Source organism: Mirounga leonina, unplaced genomic scaffold, assembly GCF_011800145.1.
Source record: "Mirounga leonina isolate KUSES-001 unplaced genomic scaffold, KU_Mleo_1.0 Mir_127, whole genome shotgun sequence".
NCBI lineage: Eukaryota > Metazoa > Chordata > Mammalia > Carnivora > Phocidae > Mirounga > Mirounga leonina.
The window spans coordinates 57,108,395-57,129,654 of record NW_023270316.1 but is presented as its reverse complement, the minus strand read 5'-3'; the positions used below and the strand labels follow the sequence as shown (position 1 = coordinate 57,129,654).

Sequence of the window (21,260 nt, the reverse complement as noted above, 5' to 3'; positions counted from 1 at the left end):
AAACACTTAATAAAAAATAAACCGATAAAACTCATTGCTGGCAGGACATTCAGAAATTGTCCTTCTGAAGAACAACCTGGAAATATTTATTTTTATTTATTTATTTTTCACTTGGAAATATTTAACAAATGTTAAGCACCAGCTCTAGGCTCTTCGTTAGGTGATGAGAATGTTAAGGTGAACATGGTTTCTGCTTTTAAGGAACTCAAAGTCTACTAGGGAAGGAGCTTAAGTGAACAGATGTGATGAAGTGGACAGCGAACCAAACCTCTGCAGAGGCCCTAACTAGGCTACCCACCCTTCTGGTAAAAAACTCCACCTCCAGTATCCCAGGTGGTGGTAATCTAGGACTCAGGCCAGGTCTACCCAAATCCATCTCTAAGATTTTTCACATTGAAGAAGGTTAGAGACACTTCTTTTCTTTCTGGATTAGGTGGTGAAGTGTGAGTCCAGAGCTGAGTATAGCCATGTGCCTGGCAATATGGAGTAAAGCCGGTTTGTGACTGTAACTGTTTCAAAGCAAAGCAGAGATAAGATACACAGAGAGGGTTCTAACAAACTTAGCTTTTGAATATAGGCATCTTGTCTCCTCCATTGTTTGGTTACTCCAGAGCCAATTAATCTGCTTGGTCAAGGTTTGGTTTCTGCTATTAGCAATATGACTAACCCACATCATGGGTGTTCTAATGGAGGTATGAACTAAAAGACTATTTATACCAAAAGATACAATAATGTAACTTTTAGAAATACAGTTGATTCACATTATCCACAGATTCTGTACTTGTGAATTTGCCTATTCACTAAAACTTATCTGTAACACCCAAATTAATACCTGGGGCATTTCCTGATCATTTACAGACATTGAAAAGGGGTGAAAATGGGTCTCCTATAATGTAAACAAGTGTTCTTTTTACCACTTTTTTGTGTGTGCTTTTGTGTTTTTGTGTTCATCATTTTGTTGTTTAAAATGGCCCCAAGCATAGTGTTAAAGTGCTGTCTAGTGTTCTTAAGTGCAAGGAGGTATGACGTGACTTACAGAAAAAATACATGTATTAGATAAGCTTCATTCAGGCATGAGTTATAGCACATTTGACCATGAAATCAATGTTAATAAATCAACAATATATATTAAATAAGGTGTCTTTAAACAGAAACATACATGAAACAAAGTTTGCACTGACTGATTGACAAAATAAATGTGAACAGAGGATTGCAGTAACCTAATCCTGTATTTCCCCAGGAGCAGTATTTGCTAATTCAGTTCAGAGACACCTTATAGAATGTGAACTACTGTGAATGACTATATACTTTAAGGAAATATGGCCCTCTGTTTAAAAAATTAGATGTTCATAGAAGCACTATTTATAATAGTGAACAGCTAGAGAAAAGCCAAATGTCCAACAAATGAAAAGTAGCTATAATGTGTAAATACTGTAATTATAATTCTATGGATATTTCCTTACATAAAAACACATTTATCAAATTAATAAAGTAGAATTGTTGGGACAGAGTTCATTGGCTCTAAGTAACTTGAAAGAAGGAAATATATCTTAGTTATTTTCTATCTATATGAGCTAGCCTGGCATGCAGTAGGTATACGGGAGGTAATACATATCCACTATTGACTACTATGGAACCCATGAGGCATAGTTCTGGCCAATGAGGTCTAAGTGAAAGGTTCTTAGGTAAAGATTCATGGAAAGCTATTTCTAAAATTTTTTTTAGAGAGCGAGAGAGAGAAAGAAAGTGAGAGCATGTGAACAGGGAGGGGAGGGGCAGAGGGAGAGAGAAAATCCCAAGCAGGCTCCATGCTCAGCGCGGAGTCCAGTCTTATGACCCTGAGATCATGACCTGGATCCTGAGGTCATGACCTGAGCTGAAGTCAAGAGTCAGATGCTCAACCGACCTAGCCACCCAGGTGTCCTGGAAAGCTATTTTATTAAGTGGACACACTCAGTGGCACCCATATTTTGCCTATTGGGCTTTCCACATCTTCTAACTTGGATCTTAAATGGGGCTAATGGTGTAGGAGGCATCTTTTAGCATAAGTATGAAAGATACAAAGTCTGCCATGTTGCCTAACTCCAAGAAAGAACAGATTATTAATGGTGGATACTATTCCTATCTAACAAAGATAATCATGAGATGTATTGCAAACCAATTATTAATTGCTTTTGTATTATCACGGCTTCCCATACTCAAGAGAATTAAAAATTAGTTTGTTTATACATTTTATACCTTCTAAAGTACTTTCAAATAATAACTCATTTGTTCTTATTATTCTTGTTTTATTTGAGATAATATCTCAAGGCCATATAGTTTGGTAATAGTATGAGGCAGAGGGTCCCAACATTTCAAGGGCATTTGAAAGGACATTCTGGAGCTGAAACTATTTATCATCCTTAATCCTTCGGGATATGAATATTAAATATTTTCTCTGAAGTGGTATAATATAGTAACCTTAAAATACAGATCATTAGGCAGCTGCATGGAGCAGAAAACATGCATGGCCAATGGACATATGAAAAGATGCTTAAGCTCATTGGTAGAGAAATGCAAATTAAAACCACAATGAAATATTTCATACAAATAAAATGGGAAAAAATTAGTCTAACCTAACTAAATGCTGGAAAGAATGTCAAGATATAAAAACTATCACATATTTCTAGTAGAAGAAAGCTGCCATCATTTGCAGAGCAATTTGGCAATGTCTTAAAGTTGAGGGTGTTTATATTCTGTGATTTAACAATTCTACTCTTAGAAATATATCCCAGAAAAACTCAGGTGCATATACCCTAGAAGACAAATACAAGAATATTCACAGCAGCAGTTTTGGTGATAATAAAAATATGGAAATAACCTATGTGTCCACTGAGAGGAGAATGGATGAATAAATTATAATATGTGCAGAAGATGGGATGCTCTACAGCAGTGAAAAATAAATAAACCAATGGTACCCATATAAATGTGGCTAAATCTCAAAAAATATTACTGAGTGGAAAAGCATTACATAAGACTTCATGTTTCATTTGAGCATCTATGTAAAGGAATATACCAGCCAAAGAATTCTAGAACAGATTCTAATATGAATTAGAATGATCAACACCAAATTATGCTTGAATGTTCACTTATGTGGTGAGAAATAACCAAAAAAAAAAAAAAAAAAAAGTAAGGCAGCACAAAGGGCCTCATTTCTGTGACTTTTTATTTTTAAAGAATGATCTGAAGCAGAGATGGCAAAATGTTGGGATATCAATGGGCTAAATAATGGAATACAGGCATTTTTATTGCACTGTTCTTTGCATTAGTCTAAATGTTTTAAGTATATCATAATTTAAGAATATTCATATGAACAGACTGATTACTAGTAGTGAAACTGAATCAGTAATGAATAAACTCCCCAAAAAAGTCCAGGACCAGATGGATTCACAAGTGAATTCTAGCAAACATTTAAAGAGGAGTTAATACTTTTTCTCTTTAAACTATTCCAAAAAACAGGAGGAAGGAAAGCTTCCAAATACACTCTACATGGCCAGCATCACCCTGACTCCAAAACCAGAGAGACACTACAAAAAACAAACAAAACTACAGACCAATATCCTTGATGAACACAGACCCAAAATTCCTTAAGAAAATATTAGCACTCCACATTCAACAATACATTAAAAGGATCATTCACCATGATCAAGCAGATTTATTCCAGGAATGGAAGGATGATTCGATATCTGCAAATCAATCAACATGATATACAACATTAACAAAATGAAGGATAAAAACCATATAATCATCTCAGTAGATGCAGAAAAGGAATGTGACAAAAGTTCAATATCCATTCATGATAAAAATTTTCAAAAAAATGGGTTTAGAGAGAAAAATACCTCAACATAATAAAGGGACAAACCCATAGCTAACATTATACTTAATGGTGAAAACTGATAGCTTTTCTTCTAAGATCAGGAATAAGACATGGATGTACACTCTTGCCACTTTTATTCAACACAGTACTGAAAGTTCTAGTCATAGCAATCAGACAAGAAATAGAAGGCATCCAAATTGGTAAAGAAGAAGTAAAATGGTCATTTTTTGCAAATGACATTATACTATACATAGGAAATCCTAAAGACTCCACCAAAAAACTATTAGAATAAGAGAATTCAGTAAAGTTGTAAGATACAAAATTAATATACAGAAATGTGTTGCATTTCCATACACTAATAATAAGATAGCAGAAAGAGAAATGAAAAAGACAATTCGATTTACAATTGTACCAAAAAAAAAAAAATACCTAGAAATAAACTTAACCAAAAAGGCAAAAGATTTATACTCCAAAAACTACAAAACATCGATGAAAAAAACTGAAGATAACACAAACAAATGAAAATATATTGCATTTCAGTATCTTTTCGAGGAATTAATATTGCTAAAATGCAGACCACCCAAAGAAATCTACAGATTTAATGCAATCCCTATCAAAATACCAATGGCCAATGAACATATGAAAAGATGCTTAAACTCATTAGTAGAGAAATGCAAATTAAAACCAATTTTCACGGAACTAGAATAATCCTAAAATTTGTATGAAACCACAAAAGACCCCAAATAGCCAAAGCAATCTTGAAAAACAAGAACAAAGTTGGAGGTATCACAATCCCAGTAAAGCAACAGTAATCAAAACATCATGGTACTAGCATAAGATAGACACATAAATCAATAGAACAGAATAGGGAGACCAGAAATGAACCCACAATTATATTGTGAATTAATCTATGACAAAGGAGGCAAGAATATTCAATAGGGAAGCCAGTGTCTTCAACAAATGGTGTTGGGGAAACTGAACAGCTTCATTCAAAAAAAAATGAAATTGGACCATACACAAAATTAAATTCAAAATGGATTAAACACTCAAATGTGAGACCCAACACCATAAAACTTCTAGAAGAAAACAGAGGCACTGACATCACTGACATTGGACTTAGCAACATTTTTCTAGATATATCTCCTCAGGCCAGGGGAACAAAACAAAAATAAACTATTGGGACTATCCCAAAATTAAGAGCATTTACATAACGAAGGAAACCATCAACAAAATGAAAAGGCAACCTACTGAATGGAAGAAGATATTTGCAAATGATATATCTGATAAGGACTAAATATCCAAAATATATGAAGAGCTTATACAACTCAACACCAAAACAACAGTTTGATTAAAAGATGGGCAAAGACATGAACAGACATTTTTCCAAAGAAGACATACAGATGGCCAACAGATACATGAAAAGGTATGCAACATCACTAGTCATCAGGGAAATTCAAACCAAAACCACATTGACATATCCCTTACATTTGCCAGAATAGTGAGAATCAGACAGACAAGAAATATCGAGTGTTGGTGAGGATGTGGAGAAAAAGGAACACTTGTGCACTGTTAGTGGGAATGTTAATTGGTGCAGTCATTGTGGAAAATAGTATGGAAGTTCTCAAAAAATTAAAAATAGAAATACTGTACGATCCAGTAATTCCACTACTGGGTATTTTCCCAAGAAAATGAAAACACTAATTGGAAAGATATATGTATCCCTTTGTTTACTACAGCCGTATTTACAATAGCCAAGATGTGGAAGCAACCCAAGTGTCCATCAATAGATGAACGGATACAGAAGTGGTGTGTGCGTGTGTGTGTGCGTGTGTGTGTATAGTAACATACTACTCAGCTATAAAAAAAGATGAGATCTAGACATTTCTGATAACATAGATGAACCTAGGGGGTGTTATGCTAAGTGAAATAAGCCAGACTGAAAAAGACAAATACTATATGGTTTCATTTATATGTGGAATCTAAAAAACAAATGAATAAACAAACAAAAAGCAGAAAGAGCCTGTATATAGAGAACAAACTGATGGTTGCCAGAGGGAAAGGGATTGGAGGATAGGCAAAGTGGGTGAAGGGGACTGGGAGATACAGAACTCTAGTTATGGAATGAATAAGTCATAGGGATAAAAGGTACAAGGTAAGGAATATAGTCAATGGTATTGTAGTAGTGTTGCATGGTGACAGATGAGAGCTACATACAGACTTGTCTAATCACTGTTGTACACCTGTAACAAATGTAGCATTGTGTGTCAACTATACTTCAAAGTTTTAAAAAACATTTACAATGTTATATAGTTAAACTTGAACATCATGAGTTTGAACTATGTGGATTCTCGCATACCTGGATTTTTTTACAGTACTGTACTATACATGTATTTTCTCTTCCTTATGATTTCCTTTGTAATATTTTCTTCTCTCTGGTTTACTTTATTGTAGGAATAAAGTATATAATGCATATAACATACAAAATATGTACTAATCAACTATGTTGCTGGTAAGGCTTCAGTCAACAGTATACTATTAATAGTTAAGTTTTTGGAAAGTCAAAAGTTCTATGTGGATTTTTTTTTACTATGCAGGAGATCAGAGTCCCTAACACTCAGTATCCAAGGGTCAACTGTACTTTGAAACTCAAATGCAAAAAAATTGTATTTAATATAAATTTATCATTATTTTAAATCATTTTCAGAGCTTATCATTGTTTCTTACTATCTTTCATTCTTTTAATAAGGATCTATGAATGGCTAACCCTTTTTGTGTTTGTATGTCTTCACATATTTTCATTTTACTCTTATTTATGATGGATTAGTTAGCTATGTTAACTGTTATTTCCCATTAATACTCTGAAGATAGTATTCTATTTCCTTCTCACATGTGTGTCTGTTTGTATGCATATATATATATGTGTATATATATGTAAGCATATATGTATTATGTATTTTAACTTTCTCTTCTTCCATCTTTCTCCTTTTCCATCTTTTTCTCTGTTCTATTCTGACTTTCTCTTTCCTAATCAAGCTTTACTCTAAACCTCTCTTCCCTCTTTACTTTTTTCTCAGCTCTTCTCATTTATCAGTTTTATAATTGTCTCTATCTGTACCTTTGAGCCCTCAAATACTAGCTTTTATAATTCACCTTTAAAGTTTCTGCCTGCGAGAATTTGGGTATGTCATAGAAAAAATTATATAAGCTCCTAGTACAACTTCCTTAGTGATTATAAAGCTTTCTGTTTTCTTCTAATCAACTTTTATAATTATGGGTAAGAATGCAGAATGATCACTCTTTTTAGCTGACGATAGATGGTGCTTAGCCCCCTGGATTTAAGCAATGACTCCAACTTCCAGTAGTTTCCCCATCTTCCACTGTGTCCCAGCTCCATTTCATGTAGAACATTTTTAGTTTCCTTAATTCTGCAAGATCAAAATCCAAGATACCACTGTCTGCTTCAGCATCTTGGGCTCAACACACCCGTGATTTCAGCCTGTTCCTTCTTTGACATTTTGATCCCATTAGAGATGTTTATCTGTCTTTTCTAATCCAGATAAATGCTTTTGTTTTGCATGTGTGTGTGTGCCCATGTGCATACGCATGTATCATTGTTATATGTTTATAGCAAGTCTAAATTCACTTCATTTTAAATTGGAATGCTCACATATTCGATGGTTATTTTATGAAAATTATTTATGGAAATTCAATTACAGTGCACTTAAAAAAAGAAATCCTTTCATGTTTTATTTGTTAAATTTTTATTTTAATTCCAGTTAGTTAATGTACAGTGTTTTATGTTTCAGGTGTACAATATAGTAATTTAACTCTTCTAAACATCACCCTGCGCTCATCACAGCAAGGGCACTCCTTAATCCCCGTCACCTATTTAACCCATCCCCACTGGTAACCATCAGTTTGTTTTCTATAGTAAGAATCTGTTCCTTGGTTTGCCTTTCTCTCTCTCTCTCTTTTTTTTCCCTTTGCTGGTATGCTTTACTTCTTAAATTCCACATATGAGTGAAATCATGTGGTATTTATCTTCTCTGACTTAATTTCACTTAGCATAATACTCTCTAGCTCCATCCATGTTATTGCAAATGGCAAGATTTCATTCTTTTTTTGGTTGAGTAATATTCCATTATATACACACACACACACATATATACACATATGTACATATACATATGTAAAATGTATACAGTAAAAATGTACATATGTATATATAACATCTTCTTTATCCATTCTTCAGTCAATGGGCACTTGGGTTGTTTCCATCCATAATTTGACTATTGTAGATAATGCTGCAATGAAACCAGGATCTGGTTCTTTGAAAAAATTAATAAAATTGATAAACCTCTAGTCAGACTCATCAAAAAGAAAAGAGAAAGGACCCAAATAAATAAAATTACAAATTATAGCGGAGAAATAACAACCAATACCACAGAAATACAAACAATCATGAAAGAACATTATTATGAAAAACTATACACTAACAAATTGTACAACCAGGCAGAAATGGATAAATTCCTACAAATATATAAACTACCAAAACTGAAACAGGAAGAAAGAGAAAGCTTGAACAGGCTTATAGCCAGCAAAGAAATTGAATCAGTTATCAAAAAACTCCCAACAAACAAAAGTCCAAGACCAAATAACTTCACAGGTGAATTCTACCAAACATTTAAAGAAGAGTTAATACCTATTCTTCTCAAACTTTTTCAAAAAATATACAAGGAAGGCAAACTTCCAAACTCATTCTATGAAGCCAGCATTACTCTGATAGCAAAACCAGATAAAGATACCACTAAAAAAGAGAACTACAGGCCAATATCTCTGATGAACATAGATGCAAAAATCCTCAAGAAAATGCTAGCAAACCAAATTCAACAATACATTATAGTGCACTTTCTAAAATCACTTTTTGTATTTTTCCCATTGCAGAACACTTTAGAATTTTTGAATCTTTGAAAATTCATGGTAATTATTAACCATGGCTCTAATATGCCTAGATGTTTACTATATTTCTTTAAAAATCAGTTCTAATATACTAGCAGAAATCTAAGTAATTTTAAATATAACTTAGTATTTTCTAAACTCTAATGCCCATTTAGATTATTCAAAAACACATATAAAAATACTAGAATTTGACTAACAAAGAAATAATAAAAAAACCTCAACACCTTTTAAATTAAAACAAATCAAGAAAAATCTCTTGAGAAGTTACATGGCCTAAAATTAAACAGAAAACAAATCTGTTGGCAGTGATAAAGTGGACTTAAAAAGCTAAATTTTATCACTGAAATGTTCTATCTTTTCTTGTCTTTTTTTTTTCCTAGTGATATAAACAGATTTAAAAATAGCCAAAAAATTTATGGGTCTTATATGCAGTTGAAGGAATACCACATTAAGTGTAGCTCAAACAAAGAAAGCCAAGGTCCTTTTGACCTCAGGGTTCCTCTGGATATTCTCCTCCTCATTCAGTGCTATATCTGTATATAGAGAAAAGCATGATTCAACAGTCATACACAAGCAATGCTATTATACAGAACATTTGCTACGGCTTGTATACCTAGTTTTGACTTCATGAGTTCTGAAAATGCTGTAGGTTGGTTCTTTTATTTGAGATGATTCTTCAAAGAAATCACTGAACTAAAGAGAGGGTCATATTTTCCTTTTTTCCAATGGCATTTTGGACATATAAAAATACACGACACATTCCTATAAAACTATATACCATTCAGTGCACAGACACATGAAAGGATGCTCAGCATCACTAATCATCACGGAAATGCAAATCAAAACCACAAAGAGAAGTCACTTTACATGTGGCAGAATGGCTAATATAAGAAAGACAAGAAATAGCAAGTGTTGCTGAGAATGTGGAGAAAAAGGAACCATTGTACACTGTTGATGGGAATGTAAATTGGCACAGCCACTGTGGAAAATAGTATGGGGGTTCCTTAAGAAATTAAAAATACAAATACCATATGAACCAATAATTCCACTACTGGGTACCTCACCAAAGAAAAGGAAACACTAACTTGAACATATATGCACACCTAGGTTTATTATAACATTATTTATAATAGCCAAGATATGGAAGCAACCTAAGTGTCCATTGATAGACAAATGGATATGGAAGATATGCATACGCACACACAGAGGAATATTATGCAGCCACTAAAAAGGGTGAGACCATGCCATTTGTTGCAATACGGATGGACCTAGAGAGTATCATGCTAAGTGAAATAAGTCAAACTGAGAAAGACAAATGTAGATTTCACTCATGTAGAATCTAGAAAAACAAATGAATAAACAAACTCAAATCAGAATCAGACCTATAAATACAGAGAATAATAATTTGATAGTTGCTAGAGGGAAGAGGTGGGCAAAACTGATGAATGAGAGATACAGACTTCCAGTTATAAAATGAATAGTCACAGGAATAAAAGACACAGAATAAAGAATATAGTCAATGATATTGTTTTTTTTTTTTAAGATTTTATTTATTTATTTGAGAGAGAGAGAATGAGAGACAGATAGCAAGAGAGGGAAGAGGGTCAGAGGGAGAAGCAGACCCCCCGCTGAGCAGGGAGCCTGATGTGGGACTTGATCCCGGGACTCCAGGATCATGACCTGAGCTGAAGGCAGTCGCTTAACCAACTGAGCCACCCAGGCGCCCAATCAATGATATTGTAACAGAGTTGTACAGCGACAGAGGGTAGCTACACTGTGGTGAGCACAGCATAAGGTATACACTTGGGGAATCACTCTGTAAAACACCTGAAACTACTATAACATTGTGTGTCAACTATACTCCAATAAAAGTACATTGATAATAAAATAAAAAAAAAATAGAACCATTTAGGCAACTAAATGTCTAATATAAAATTTTCCAGGTATTTTAGGCTAGGTATTTTATTTAACTTTTGTCTCAAGATATTTATTTAAAAATATCTTTAGGGCCCCTGGTGGCTCAGTGGGTTAAGTGTCTGCCTTCAGCTCAGGTCATGATCCCAGGGTCCTGGGATTGAGCCCCACATCGGGCTCCCTGCTTGGTGGGGAGCCTGCTTCTCCCTGTCCCTCTGCCCCTCTCCCTGCTTGTGCTTGCTCTCTCTGTCAAATAAATAAATAAAATTTTTTTAAAAGAATATCTTTAAATAGTACTAATTCTTATAAAGGTATTTTCCACATTAAACTGAAATTTGCTTTTAAATAGTTTCTGCTGGCTAATTTTCCGCAGCTATAAAAAGTCATTCAAGTCCTGTTTATGTTATACCTTGTTAATTTGAATCCCTCATCCTTGCTTGCTAAAGTCTTTGGTTTCTGATTCTGTTATGTACCTACCAGGAAATCCTCCAGCTTCCTGAAATCTGCAAATTAGATGGGCTTCCTTTTTGTATCCTCATCCAAATTACTGACAGAAACATTGATGATGACAGGAAAAACCTCTGCAGCCTGTAACTCAATAATTCCATTACATTGACCTTGCTTTCATTCATGAGCCCTCACTCATCCTTCAACAAGATCCAAATCCATCTACCAATACTGTCAGCCTATATTTGAGTATCTTGTCTAAAACCTTTGCTGAATTCCAGGTATTCTCACTTTACGGCCTTCTCTTTATCTACCAATTCAGGAAGGCTTTTTAAAAAATAAATGATGGGTTAGCCTGGTGACGGGTATTAAAGAGGGCACGTTCTGCATGGAGCACTGGGTGTTATACACAAACAATGAATCATGGAACACTACATCAAAAACTAATGATGTAATGTATGGTGATTAACATAACATTAAAAAAAACTAATGATGCAATGTATGGCAATTAACATAATAAAATAAAGTTTAAAAAAAGAATAGTTCAAAAAAATAAAATAAATGAGATAGGTCTGGAATAACTTGTGAACACATGAGCGCATTCTGTTGTCATATCTTTTCCTAGTTAATAATAAACTGAGCTGAAACTGTTGGTGAGTCAGAGATTAGGTGATCCCATGACTACGCTAAGTGTTACATTAGCAGTATTAGTTGAACTCTGGGAAGCACGTGGTCATCCTCTTACAGAGGATGACGGGAGATGTATCTACTTTTCCACCTAGGCTTCTCATGGCCACAGCAGATCTTCCTGGAATTCATATCCTTCCAGAACCACAGCTGTGGCATCTACTTCTTTCCCTTCTGTAACTTGTGTGCTATCCAACCTTAAAACCGTAAGTCACATGAAAAAATTTTTGCAGATGTCACAAGGTGAAGAGGAACAGATTTTCTTCCTCTCCTAGTCCTCACACTTTTCCCTTTTAACTGGATAAAGACTGTGGTTAAAATCTGGGCCTTGAATCAGACTGCCTGTGTCTATAACCGATGTCTGTAATTTCTCAGTTACTATTGTCAATTTACTTAATCTCTCCAAGTGCCATTTTTCTCATATATCAAATGGAAATAATAATATTGCCTATCTCACAGGACTGCTGTGAGAATCAAATTATTGCATGTTAAACATTTTGATGTATTCTTGGCACATAGTAAGCTCTAAATAATAACTGTTGTTTTAATTGCTATTGTTGCTTAAAGGATGTGGGCCTTCTCAGTTTGGAGAAATGCTGGCTGCTCAAGGGCTATAGTTCTGTTTTGGTTAACTGAGGCTGTCCTGCATACATTTAATTTTGTTATTAAAATTAATTTCAATCATGGATAGTTCAGCTCCTCAGAGTATTATAGAACTAGTGGCAAATGTTGGGTAATACTGTCTTGCTTCAGTAGGTATTGCTTTCATGATACCAGTAATGACTTGTTTTACAAAGCTTCTCTCCATCTCACAAGCAGAAAGCACTCTATAGACATTATCACATAACAATTTTGAGAAGTTGCTAGGCTACAAGTACTATGTGATTGTTTCCATTTTGCACAGGGATTCTAAGTACCTTGCTTATGTTCACATAGAAAAATGGCAGAAGAAGAAGGAAAACCCCATTACATGAGCTTCTAAAATCCCACCTAGAGAAATGGGATCTCCAAGTAATTTGGGAGCAGTCTACATCAAAAATACTCTATATATTTAAGATTATTTAATGTAAATCATTTTGCAATGTGAAATCTGGCAGTATGACATTACTGATTGAATTTGGAATATATCCAGCCTGATTCAGTAAGTCTAGCAATCAATCAATCATTAGGTTCATAGGACACAATATATTTGACAACTGGAAGAAAGTAGTGAGACAACCCACAATTTCAGCCTATTTGACTTTCAATCCACTTTGACAAATACTATGTGCCAGGCACTATGCTGCATACAACTGGAGGTAAAAGAATTCTTAGGGACTTACAGTCAAGTGAAATAGGAAACACAGATGTAGATGTAGATAGAGATGAAGATCTAGCCATTGCTATAGATAAAGATTCATACTAATATAACACTGTAGTAGACAAAGTACATAAAATAGTAAGTTAAGGAGATGTTCATTTTGATGGGGAATCTAGAAAAGCCTTATGGAAAGACATGATTTCAGTGAGGTCTTAGAGGATCATCAGGTCAGCAATTGTGATGACTATTTGGTGAAGGCAGAAGAAACACTATGTAGAGCTGGTGGAAGTGTCCTTGAAAGCCTTTGCTGATACGGGGTAAATGCCCCCTCTATATATTCTCCAGAGTTGGTAGCAACCTCAAGTTTACTTTTCCACAAATTGAAGACCAGATTCCTATTATTTGGAAGAAAAACAACGGGGAGAAATGAAGGGGAAAACAAGGAAGGAGTTCCTCTAATTTTTCTTTCAAGCTTCTTTCAGAGGGGGATATATGAGTCACAGATCAAGTATGTCTAAAATACTGACATATCCTTAGCTGCCTTACTTCAGAAACTAAATTTGTGTGTAAATCTGTGGTATTTCTTTATTTTCTTGTTTAATTAAGAATTTGGTATTGGTGAGCTTTGTACTTGTCATGTTACTGATGAGGCATTAGAATACTGATGAATTGTACTAACTGCAATCCACTGGTGTACCTACTTGGGGAGGGTAATCACTAATCAGGGGTACCTTCAGTCTGTTTTGCTACTACCTGAGATTGGGAGGGATAACAATAGACTCCTTGTATAACCAATGTTTTTAAATGATATACAAAATATCTCCAACCAAATGTTCAAAATGGCAGATTTTAGGCTTGCCTAGCTTAGTTTGTGTACTTAAAAAAAAATAAGGCTGGACTTTGTTGAAGGACATGAGTTGTTCATATACTCTGCATCAATGACAATGATAAGAGCAATTGGGGAACTCAATTAGCTTTGCTAGACCAGGAACAATGGTGACATAATTACATAAAATGGCTATAGTGTGTTTGCTACCACCCCCTATTCAATATCATAGAATCTGATGCATATTTTTATGGTAGTAATGCTGGGATCATTAAAAAAAATAGGCATTACTGAATCTTCTAATATGGCAGCTGAATGTTTCTTTTCCCAGTGTAGACTGACCCTAGTTAATGGAATTATACTGCCCAACACACAATAGGAAGATTTTGCAATAGGAGACCTGGGTTTGAGACCTGACTTTTCTGAATTCTGGTTGTATTATTTTGGGCAAATAACTTTGTTCCTGAGTCTCAGTATATTTAGTTGGAAAATGGAATAATAATTGTACCTACTAAACTGAGTTTTGAGAATCACAGGAGATACCAATGTTGGCAAGCATGAGGAGAAAAAGGAACCCTTGTGCACTGTTAGTTAGAATTAAAATTGGTACAACCACTGTGGAAAATGGAATGTTCTTCAAAAAATTAAAAATATAAATACCATATGATCCAATAATTCCACTGCTGAGTATTTAACCAAAGAAAACAAAAACACTAATTCAAAAAGATATATGCACCCTTATGTTAACTGCAGCATTATTTACAATAGCCAAGATATGGAAACAACCTAAATGTCCATTCTTTGACAAATGGATAAAGAAGATGTGGTACACCTCCCCAAGACACACACTGGAATATTATGCAACCATAAAAAGGTTGATGTTTTGCCATTTGTGACAACATGGATGGACCTAGAGGGTATTACCCTAAGTAAAATAAGTCAGCCTGAGAAAGACAAATGCCATATGATTTCACTCATATGTGGAATCCAAAAAAAAAATCATATAAACAAACAAGCAAAAATCAGAATCAGATGTATAAATACAGAAAACAAGCTGAAGGTTGCCATAGGGGAGGGGGATGAGGGGTTGGGTGAAATAGGTGAAGGGGAGTGGGAGATAAAGTCTTCCAGTTATGGAATGAATGTCTGGGAATAAAAGGCACACCATAAGGAATATGGTCAAAGATACTGTAATAGTGCTGTGTGGTGAGAGATGGTAGCTACACTTGTGGTAAGTACAATTTAAAGGATAGAGAAGTTGCATCACTATGTTGTCTACCTGAAATTAATGTAACATTGTGTGTCAACTATAGTCAAATAATGATTAAAAAAAAAAAAAACCTTCAATGCTACTTTGAAGTATTTAGTGGTGATACTGAATTATTATTTTCTTAACTGTCTTATATAATTGTCTCATGTAATGTCCTAAATGAATTGATCTTTATTTAACAAAAGCACATGGTATTTCAAATCTTTTAGCATCTGAAAGTTGGTGACTGTTCAATTACATACATTATACTCCCCATTACACATCGTGCAAGTGATTGAAACTGGTAAGGTAAAAAGAACAGGCTTCAGTATAATTAAACTGGGATTTCTTTCACCAAATAAAATAAAGAATAACAACATTTTAAGAAGCATTTTGGTGGTAGATACTTTGTTATGTCTTTTAGGAGAAATGCATGAGGGACTGAAGAGGAAAATGAAGACTGTAAGAATGCTTTAAATTATATGTTTGACCTACAGAAAGGTATCCTTTTGGCCTTTTGTATTTGTGTCAACAGACATGGTAAGTTTTTTAAACGCATTTATGGCCAAATTTTCATAGTGTGAAAAATGGTGTGGGGAATACAGAGATGAATACAGGAAAACTTAAGTGTATTTGGTATTACAGCATGGCTGAATGCTTTACATATCTTACTTGATCTCTCACATACACATACAGGGAAAAGGAAGTAAAATCAGAAAAATAACAGTTAATAGTAGGGCATGGACATGAGATGAGGTCTCCTTGTCTCCAATTCTAGGCTCTTTCTGCCTCTCCAAGGAACTGAATATCTGCAACAAAACCTATGGGCTAATAGGTTCTCTATTAACCAGGTAACATAACCAAGAAAATTTCATTTGGATGATAGCAAATTTAATAGTACCCAACCCATCATTTTAAAGTATGAATACTCTTTTTTTTTTTTTCATAAACCAGAAAAAAAAGTCAGGACACAAAGAAACAGAAACCTCTCAGTGTTTCACTCAGACTTTTTTCTCCACTAATTATGTAACTCTCATAATTACTTACAGGTCTCATAGCACATAATAATTAAAGCAATATTTTTGAAGTATTTTTATTGTAAAAATTAAAAACATTTAAAAGCTAAGAGAATAGTATCATCAGCTCCCATTTACTCAGCACCTGGCTTCAATAATCATCAATATTTTGCCAATCTAGTTTCAGTCATATCACACTATTTTTCCCTGATGAATATTTAAAACACCAAATGTTGTATAATTTCACCTGTACGTCCAGTATGTACCTCGTTACTAACAGATACACCTAAAACATCCATTATCACTCTGAAAACTATTAATATTAATTCTCATTGTTATCTAATATCTAGTCCCTGCTTATTTTTTACTATGTAAAAATGTCCTTTTGTGGTTGTTTTGCTTGAATCAGGATGCAAGCAAGGCCCACATATTGCTTTTGGTTGGTAGGTCTCTTAGTATTTTTCATGTAATTTATCGGTGGAACTAAATCTTTTAACTTGTTGAATATCTCAAATTCTGAATTTGGCTCTTTGCATCCTTGTGGTACCTTTTAACATACTCATCTATCTCCTGCATATATGGAGACACTTGTTTAAATCTTTTGTTTTGTTTATATGCAAGAATCTTTCATCAGTGGTATTATGTAGTTCCCACTGCATTACAGCAGGAGGCCACGATGTCTGGTCTTTTAGTGATGATACAACACCGCAGTGAGCTCAGATGGTGCCGGCCTAATCCATTCATCATAAAGCTTCCTCATAGACTTAATGGTTTAAACAGTTATTTATGGTAATTGCCTAGATCCATTCTTTCATTAGAGGTTTCAAAATAGTGACTTCATAATGCTATGTCTTCTTCTTTTGTTCGCTAAATTTCTACTATAGACACAAATTTTCTCTAAATAAATAGGTGGTTATTTTGAAATAGTTTGTACAGGAAAGTAGATATTAAAGGTTTGCGTTTTCTCTTTATTTGTAATCTTCAGAATACTGATTTGGTGTCCTAGCAATCTTCAAAGGTGAGCAATTAGTTTGTCTTTTCTGAGTACCATTATGAATGAGTGGATTTTAGCATATTTGTAGTCTTTATCATGATAACTTTGCTTTGAAATGTACTTATGATATTAATTTAGATACTGTGTTTTTTTTTTTTTTTTTACCCTTGCATATATCTTTTTAAAATTGTGGCAAAATATATATAACATAAAATTTACTCACTCAGATATCCTGGGAATCCACCTTTCTTAGCCCCAAACCTAACACCCTCAACTACTCCATTAACCAGCTATTCTTATTCTCAGACTCAGGCGATATAGCATCTCTGTATATAAAGTCATGAATCCTTTTCCTCTTGAGCAAGGGCACCTTGATAGATTTAGGTCAGTGGTCCTTTGGCCAGGCTGCATATCCATGTGAAGGACTTGGACCAAAAGCCTCAGGGTCAGAGAGCTTTTCTCAACCGTGGGATGTTGGGGGGGGTGGGGGAGAGTTGCCAAGTGAGAAATGGGTGGCATCGCTTAGATACACTTCTCCTCTTCCTTTTCCAGTTTCCACATCTCTAATATGCCCAGAGTAGGGGGAGATATAAAATTCTATAGCCATATAAAGCTACCCTAAGGAAAACAATTACGATGAACTTTCCTGAGATATCTCATTCTTCTGTCATGATTCAGTCATGTAGATGAGTCTATATGGCCATTCTGGCTGTGTGGAAGTTCATGGCTGTCTAGGAATCCAAAACGTCTTTTTTTGGACTTTTTTTTTTTGAAAGAAGACAATTTCCAATGAGTTTCTTGCATTAGGCAGAGTAAAATAAGGGCAGTTTGCTTTGGCAGACTGTATTTTCTAAAGAAGGCTCAGTGATAGTACTCATCCTGCATACTTTTTTTCAGTATGGCCATTGTATGTAACCCATTCCTCCTGTCCATTCCTCTTGGAATTTGGTGGGCTTGTAACCACAGGAGCCAGTAAAGTATGGCAGAAGAGATGCTGCAGCTAAGTCATAAATGGTGGTACAGCTTCTGCCTTGTTGGCTGGGGCACTTAGAGCCCCGAACTGCCAATGAAGAAGTCTGGCCACCTTGTCACAGGCATCTGGGCTTCTGAGGATGTTCAGACCATGTGGAGAGACCACATACAGGTGATATGGTAGAAACACCCACTAAGGTTCCAGCTGACAGTGAGCGTCAAATGAAAACATATTAGCACAGTCTTTTTAAAAAACTTCGTGCACATAATTGAATACACATATGCAAGAAATAAGTGACCATAACTCATACCTTATGCCCCGTACAAAAATCAGCTCCTCAAAATTAAATGTGAAAATTTTAACTATAAAACTTCTACAAGAATACATAGGAGAAAATCTTTGTGATCTTAGATGCCGTTTCTTAGACAAGGCCCCAAAAATTCAATTTGTGGAAAAAAATTATATAGTGGGCAGCATTAAAACTAAGAATTCATTAAAACATTAGAATCAGGGGTGAGCCTGGGTGGCTCAGTCGGTTAAGCATCTGCCTTCGGCTCAGGTCATGATCCCAGGGTCCTGGGATCGAGCCCTGCATCGGGCTCCCTGCTCTGTGGGAAGCCTGCTTCTCCCTCTCCCACTCCCCCTGCTTGTGTTCCCTCTCTCTCTGTCTCTCTCTCTGTCAAATAAATAAATAAAATCTTAAAAAAAAAAAAAAAAACCCAAAAAACAAAACAAAACAAAAAAACATTAGAATCAAAACTTGTACTGAAAACCACAGTTTCTAATTCTGCAGTGCTTGGAAGGGCCAACTGAAGGACACAAAAGGCAAAACAATTAATATTAGCTCAGCTAAACTGAGAAGAAGGTTGAGTCAGAAGGAACTAAAAATTGTGGGTTTTATAAAAGAGGGTCAAACTATTAAAGCATAAGAGAACTTTTTGGGGTGGTGGAAATGTTCTATATCTTTTTTTTTAAAAAAGATTATTTATTTATTTTGAGAGAGTGAGAATGAGAGAGAGAGAGTACATGAGTGGGGGAGGGTCAGAGGGAGAAGCAGGCTCCTCGCTGAGCAGGGAGCCCGATGTGGGACTCAATCCCGGGACTCCGGGATCATGACCCGAGCCGAAGGCAGTCACTTAACCAACTGAGACACCCAGGCGCCCGAAATGTTCTATATCTTGATTGTGGTGGTGGTTATGCATTGTATGTATGGTCAAAGTCAGAACCGTGCACTAAAAAGGAGTTATTTTATTAAATATGAAATATACTTCAATAAACATGATTTTTAAAAATAGTAGGAGTCATAGTCCAAGTGTGACTTAAACCTTTGAGAGCTTATCCACATTTCAGTGAGAAATCATCTTTACTTATCTCCCAGTAACTATTTTAGTCCCTACATATGAAAATCATCTTTACTATATTTTCAAAGGTTTAAAAATGAAGTAAAGTTATTTACCACACTGTGGTTAATAGGCTATATCTGGGTGTCAAATCCACCTTTTTCATTCCTCACCAGATTTTGGTAACTTGAATAATTATTTCTAACATGGGCTTTATAAGAAAAATGTGCATCAGTAGGAAAGCGCCTAGAGTAAGGTCACTGTTAAAAAATGCTAACATTCTGGTAATTGTGAAAGTTTAAGATGATTGCATTACTCAGAGTTTTGGGCATATGAGGAATTTGCTCTAATGACCTGGTGTTATTCTAGAAGTCCTCCATGAAAGGCAGCACTCAATCACTTGTGGAAGTGCTGAGACTCACTTGACATGGTTATGTAATGTCCTCTTATCATTCTAGCAATGATAATAACACTAATGATAAAGAAAAGTAACTTTTCAAGTCTCAGGGTGTAGAAAAATAGGCAGTTTTGCGTAGGCTTGCACTCTGTAATCACACTTCATGAGCTAATATTTTAATGACACCTCCTGGATAATAATTAGCCATCTCAGCTTCTTACTTGTCATCTGAAAACTACAGTCACTGTTTCAAGCTTACCAGATACTGTTTCCTCCTCTTTCTTTTCAGTGAATAAGATATTAATATTCTTCATTTGGAAAATGCTACTCCCAACCATGCTAAAATTTCACCCTCATACAGATTTTTCCTAAGACCTACCAGGTGTACTTTGGTTGCAAGAGCGGATGGAAGTAGAGTCACTAAAAATTCTGTTGAGTTTTTCATTTAAATACATGCTTGAATAGCCTATGGATTCAACCAGAAGAATCTGGTTAATTGCAGCATTGTGGTAAATAGCCTGTATTTTTTTCTAAAAAGCCTAGGATATAGACCCATCCTCTAATGGTTTCTTTTTATTTTAAAACCGTGAAATCAAGGGAAAATGGAGGCTTTGAGCTAGCTCTAGCTCATCCCAGCATTGGACTTTACCGACAGTCTTTTCAAAGCAAATTTAGACATTTCTCAATGATTTCAATGCTAGAATAGGGAGAACTCTGGGCTCATCTAAATGTCAGGCTGTGATGAGGTTGGGTTCCATCCCAGGGGACAAATTAACACAGGAATCGGGGCTGCTGCCCTGGGAACCACAATGCCCTTTCCCTAGTGCTCTAGGGGACAACTAAAGACAAAGAGGGAAAATAGCTGGTATCAGCTAAGTTTCAAAGAGGATTAGATCACAGGGAACTAAAATTAAACTAAAACAAACACTAGTATTCTTCCCTGCCTCTCCATACTCCATACTCTTCTCCGGTGACTGCTTAACTACAGCAGAATGAGCAACAGACTGGATATCAGAAGAGTCCCAGCACCACTACTTCAGTCCTACAATCTTGTGCATGTTGGTGGTACACATTCCAAGTCTCAATTTACTTACTTCCAAAATGAGAGCTTTGAATTAAATTATTTCCCTGGCTTCTTATAGCTTAAAACCATGCTATGTTGAGGTAGGGGAAGAACTGACCTTATGTTAATTTAATATGTGCTAAGGCTAAAGATTTATTCATGGAAGAAAGATTACAATTCTAATTTAAAGAAATTTCCCTACTACTGGATCCATGATATGCAAATTTCTTATTTTCTTT

The 21,260-nt window shown here is 35.2% G+C and overlaps 1 long non-coding RNA gene across 1 annotated transcript in view; it reads left to right on the top strand.

Annotated features, from left to right (window-relative positions):
* Positions 1-21,260, top strand: part of LOC118009428 — a 572,526-nt gene that overhangs the window by 412,186 nt on the left and 139,080 nt on the right. Inside the window, exon 9 of the long non-coding RNA XR_004678925.1 lies at positions 15,663-16,089. This is a non-coding gene — a long non-coding RNA (uncharacterized LOC118009428). The remainder of the gene's footprint in view (positions 1-15,662; positions 16,090-21,260) is intronic.